This window comes from Haliaeetus leucocephalus, unplaced genomic scaffold, assembly GCF_000737465.1.
Source record: "Haliaeetus leucocephalus isolate CR32 unplaced genomic scaffold, Haliaeetus_leucocephalus-4.0 Scaffold555, whole genome shotgun sequence".
NCBI lineage: Eukaryota > Metazoa > Chordata > Aves > Accipitriformes > Accipitridae > Haliaeetus > Haliaeetus leucocephalus.
In genome coordinates this window covers 690,635-696,634 of record NW_010972991.1, presented here as the reverse complement: position 1 = coordinate 696,634, position 6,000 = coordinate 690,635, and positions in this window count along the sequence as shown.

Below are 6,000 nucleotides of genomic sequence, written 5' to 3'. Positions count from 1 at the left end.
TTGGTCTGGCCTCTAATACCTCATTTTAGCCATTTGCATCGGAACAAGGACAATGGTGCACCTGACCCTCGAGGACATTGCACTTTGGACCTACAAAAATATCCTATCAAATCAAAGTTAAGGGAAACAGAGCTTTCTCAGTACAGATCTAAAGTTGTACACCACAAACTCTTCTAAGAGCCGAGGACCACCATACAGAATTTGTACTCCTGGGATCTGCTTCTTCCAAGAAACCTGTGGTACAGGATGGGAATAAAACTGATAAACCACCTGATAATAAAAAATGTTCTATTCAACATACTCAGTTCTCCTCTGGAGAATTAATATTATTGAGTAATTTGCACTCCTATGGGAAGTGCACTGGACAGGAGGGTATTCAGCATATGCTGCTGGTGAGTGCAGTCCTAAAGAGGACTTAGAGGTATGTTACAGTGTTTGGGTCTGCATAATGGGACCTTTATTATGTGGTGGAAACTTTCTTCCAAGTCAAACTGAAGGATATTGCACTATGGTTCAAAGGAAGGTAGAAGAATTGTGTGCTTGGAAGTATTTTTCATGCTTGAACTTCCTTTTTCATTTGTTTATGAAAAAAAGCCCATATGAAAGCCTTTTATAGAGAGGTTGTGGCATTCACTATTTTAGGTTGGTTGAAAACAAGATCAGCTGAAAGAAGTCCTTTCACTTGTCCCTCAGAGAAGTAATTCCACTCTACCTGTTAGATCCCAGGGTAACGCAGAAAGTAGTGTCTGTGCCCTGAATCCTGCCTCCCTCCCTTTGGAGTATGAGGGAATGGAAGAGGAAGAAGAGTGGTATAGTGTGATCCTGACATTTGCTAAGGAAGCTGGAAAGGCTAAAGTACTTTCACTTTAGCTCTGACACATTTTCTGGAGCAGAGCTGTTTACTGTGACGCTTGAATCTGACCAGACCTAAGGAAATTATGCAGATGGACTTGTTCCATCTCAAGCAGAAGAGTCAGTAATATCAAGGCTTTTCCAGAATGCTTCAAGAGAACTCTAGCTTGGAAAGACGTCAGTGTTTCTAACAGCCATTTATTTCCATCCATTTTAACAAAAGAGAAGGAGACACATAGATAGCTGTTGTGATACCCTTAGAGAACAAAGGTGGTGGCTGATGGCAGCAGAGGAACATTCAAAAGCTGGCCCAATTGCTGCATCTGTTTTTCGGGAGAGTACCACACTGGAAGACTTTTAAAAAATATGATGCAAAAAAAATCCTAATATTAATCTAAAATAGAAAATTGTTCCTTAACTATAACAACTCCAACAGCTGTCTGCCCACTAAAGGGGTTTAAGAGGATTTCAGTGCTTAACTATGATTTGGCTTTTCATTGCTTTTGTTTGTGTTTATACCATAAAAAATATGGCAACAGAGAAAAGATGAATTTATATAACATTAACAACAGAGTTGTTCTAATGTAGTGCTAATCTTTCTCTGTGTATGAATCATCTAATAGAAAAGGAAGTGTAGAACACCAGAAACCCAGAAGCCTAAGAATCTTTACAGATTGTAGCCAGCATATGCTTTCAGCTGAGCTTTGACATGTTACCAGTAGAACGGATTAAGCTTTTCAATATAAGCTCTCCAGCATCATTCCTTAAAAAAGTTAAGGATGTTCAACCCTGAAGAGAAATCCAGGAATAGAGTACACAAATAACAGAGCTGTTCCATTTCCAGTTCAGTATTTGCATGTTCTCCAATGGAAAAATACATCCACGCTTCCATGTAAACTTCATGTCACAGAAGTATTCCCTTCTGCTGGAGGACATAATCACAGGATCATAGACTGGTTTGGATTGGAAAGGACCTTTAAAGGTCACCTAGTTCCAACCCCCTGCCATGGGCAGGGACACTTTCCACTAGACCAGGTTGCTCAAAGCCCCATCCAACCTGGCCTTGAACACTGCCAGGGATGGGGCATCCCCAGCTTCTCTGGGTAACCTGTTCCAGTGCCTCGCCACCCTCACAGTAAAGAATTTATTCTTAACATCTAATCTAAATCTAGGCTCTTTCAGTTTAAAGCCATTACCCCTTGTGTTATCACTACACTCCCTGGTAAAAAATCCCTCCCCATCTTTCCTGTATTTGTGCTTGGGATTGCCCCAAGCCACATGCAGGACCTTGCCCTTGGCCTTGTTGAACTTCATGAGGTTCACACAGGCCCACCTCTTAAGCCTGTCAAGGTCTCTCTGGATGACATCCCTTCCCTCCAGCATGTCAACCGCACCTCACAGCTTGGTGTCATCAGCAAACTTGCTGAGGGTGCATTCAATCCCTCCGTCCTTGTTGCCAATAAAGATGTTATACAGAGCCAGTCCCAATGCCGACCCCTGAGGAACGCCACTCATCACTGGTCTCCACTTGGACATTGAACCATTGTCTGCAACTCTTTGAGTGTGACCAGCCAGCCAGTGCCTTATCCACCAAGTGGTCCATCCATCAAATCCATGTCTCCCCAATTTAGAGACAAGGATGTCATGCGAGACAGTGTCAAATGCTTTGCACAAATTTAGGTGGATGACATCCATTGCTCTTCCCTTATCCACCAATGTTATAACCCCATTGTAGAAAGCCACCAAATTTGTCAGGCACGATTTGCCCTTAGTGAAACCATGTTGGCTGTCACCAGTCACCTCCTTATTTTCCATGTGCTCTAGCATAGTTTCCAGGAGGATCTGCTCCATGATCGTGCTCCATGATCTTGTCGATATCAAAGATTCACTGGCCATTTAAATGAAAGCCTGTAAGAAGCGCAAAGGTGGTGTTTGACTAATGCATCATGGCAATTGTTGTGTTACGAGCTTGATCCATTGAAATCTTCCTGTTAAATTCCAGCAGGGTCTGTGCCTTCATGTTTTTTGACAGTACAATAGCCTAATCTGTGCTCACAATTTTGTTAATAAGAAGCAGCGAGTCCTGAACAGCCTGTAAAAGAATCAGATTTGTAAGAACTCAGTGGACAACTTCTAAAAAAGTCATGGGGCAAAACACAAAGCAAGCCTATGGGCACTAAGTCATGTGCTGGGCCTGAATCTCCAATTTATGTCATCTGCAATTGGAAAAACATAAGGAAACAGTGATTCATATACCCTCGAGATACATGATGATAGTCTAGAAAAGAGAAATTATTTACCAGAGGCAAAATTTTACATCAGAAGAACACACGGTTTTGCCTTTATCACCATCCCGTCGTGCGCCTGGTTCTATGCTTGGGCATGGTTTGCCACCTACCTGGGGTTGCTTCTAACATCATCTCCTTGGCCTGTCATAGTCCTGCTGGGGTGCACCACGAGAGTCAAGGAAACGCACAACTGGTTGTATTTGTATGAACCAACACTGACATCTTGTGGCTACCTGGCAAGGGGAGAAGACCTCTTCCTCAGGCTTCGCTTGGGACTGTCCACTGACTGTAGGACTAACAATCCCTGTGATATTTAAAAGCATCTTTTAGTGATTTGCAGCTTGGGAAAATAACAAAATCTGAGTCTTTCCTCCTGTTTTCCTTCTGAAATTTACCAGTGGCGAGGGCCATCCTTCGTGTTATGTACAAAATGGTTTTGTAGGATATTCGGGGCTGGTAATGACACCCCGCTGTTTCACCGGTTTAGTCAGTGGCATTTCAGCTATGACAGAAATGACATGGCCATGCAGGTACGAGGTTGGTTTAAAAGCTTACTGTTGAGACTAGAAGCAAAGATTTGCTGCCTGTTTAGCCCTGCCAAAGGCACTGCTTGTCAAAGACAGGCACAAGGAGACAAGGCAGCGTGCCAGTTTCACAGTCACAACTCCATGTAGCACAAAATGCTCTTGGGAAAGTTCACAACTAACCCAGACATGGAGAGTCTCCAGTTACTATTACTGGTGATTTAAAATAGCTTTCATTTTGACTAGCTGTGTCTCTCTGCCATGTAAAGATTGCTTTTATGATTTATCAAAGCTTCTTAAGGATGTTCTTTCCGAGCTGCCTGCTGCTTCTTTACAGTTAGCACAGTAGTGTGCGGCACTAGAGAGATATTGCTGTATATGTTCCACATTAAAGATCAGACAGGGTAATCCATAAATAACTCTGCAGCTAAAAAGCTTGTCGCAGCTTTGGATTACACAAGCAGGCAAGATGCATGCTTGTGGCAAGTGGTTGTACCATTTAAAGCGAGACAATTCTATGTCCGAGTCCACCAAAATAATTGGAAATTTGGTAGAGGAATCACCAGAGCTATCTAAACAAATTGATGGAGCATAGCCAGTGTTTCCTGAGCTAATCTATCCCTACTGCTCAGTGCAAGGCAGACTTCCCATATTTCTATAGAGTAACACCATCACTCTCTGCAGTCCCTGCAATGAACATTGATTTGAAACCTCACACTGCTTGTGGGATGAACCTACTCTAGATGCAAGAGCAACAATTGCTAGTAATCATTAATTAAAGGCTGAGTTTGAATACAAAATGCAGCAGACAGGCACTGAGAGGGAGAAAAGGCAAGCAATGATGAACGATAGCATTTCCAATTTGGGTGTTGATTCTTATTTGCAATTTCATGGCTCAAGGAAGAAAAGCACAGCCCAAGTTTCATCTGTCTCTCCAAATATGTGCAATTTTGTATAAATATGAAGCTATCAGTGGCCTATTTGGACAAAGGCCTACAGCAGAATTAATTGTAAGTAAAGTAGATGCTAATGTTATCTCTGTGCGTGTGTGTGTATGTGAGAGCATGTGTGAATATATGTCTCACTCCTTCTCTGATTCAAATTTGAGAGGAAATGTCTTTGGGCCATGGTAATGAAAACGTGATCAAGCCAGTGTGAGCTCTGAGGAACCATCCAAGCTGAGGAACAGGTTGCTAATACCACCACTCTGGACATATCAGTGATCAATGATACCTGGAAGGATGAAATGCAGAAAGCCCACAGTCTTATTCTTTTCTTGAGTAATTAGGCCTCAATTCCAGCACAGTAATGAACTCAAAGTCCAGCAGACCAGTTTTGGCTTATTTGTTTGCTAATTACAGTCTTAATTATGTCAACAGGTGTTTGGGTCTGCACTAATTCCGTCTCTAGTTTTAAATTTGCCTCCTGACTTTCACAGTCAATTGCCCATCATGCTATGTACTGTCTTTGGTAATGGGCAGGGAAGAAGGATGTGTTTGTGTTGGGGGCACAGGTTAGACAAAAAGGAGAGAGAATTGGGCTATAAAGATTATAGGAAAGGACACAGGTTACAGCTACAGGTGTAAGTTATGTCTGGGAGCCCAGGACCAAAGCCCAGCCATACAAAGGCTAGTGCCATGCAGAATGCACTGTGCTTCCAGGTGTTTAAGAGGCTTTAGACCAGATTCACTTTGGGCTATATAGAGTAACATTTTACCAGGCTGCCTATTTGATTTTAGCTCTTCAAACATAAAGGAAAAAAACACTGACTGGCCCTAGTCTTGAAAAGATAAGAAAAGCTCCCATGACCTGTTCTCTGCTTCGCATCACTCCTGCCTGCCATGGAGCTGTGATTCACACTATGTCTCAAGGGTATACGTGCCCCTTGCCGTTAGAGTCGCCTAAGAAGGTATCCAAAGGACTAAACAGAGACTTTTCCCCCTTACAGACATCTGTCTATTGCCTTTTAGAAAACAGAAACCTGTCTTTCAAAGTATTGCTCTCATCTTACTTTAATGGTCTAGGAAACCTGTGTGTCTCCAAAATGTAGACTAAAATCTAACCAGGGTGTGGACTGTACCATAGATCTTTTTGGAAAATACCTGCTTCATCCTGGACAGTCACGACAATAAGTCTTGGTGTTTCTTCACTAGGACTCCCTAACACAAGACTAGAATCTGATGAGGATATAGTTTACCATATGGTATCACAATTTGACTTACAAGAATAATAAGGTGTATTTAGCATTTTTCTAAATAATGGACTGAAAATATGAATTTGGGCCAGACATCATAAAACTGGCATGGGTTTGGCTTTCCAGCACAGTTGTTCCAACA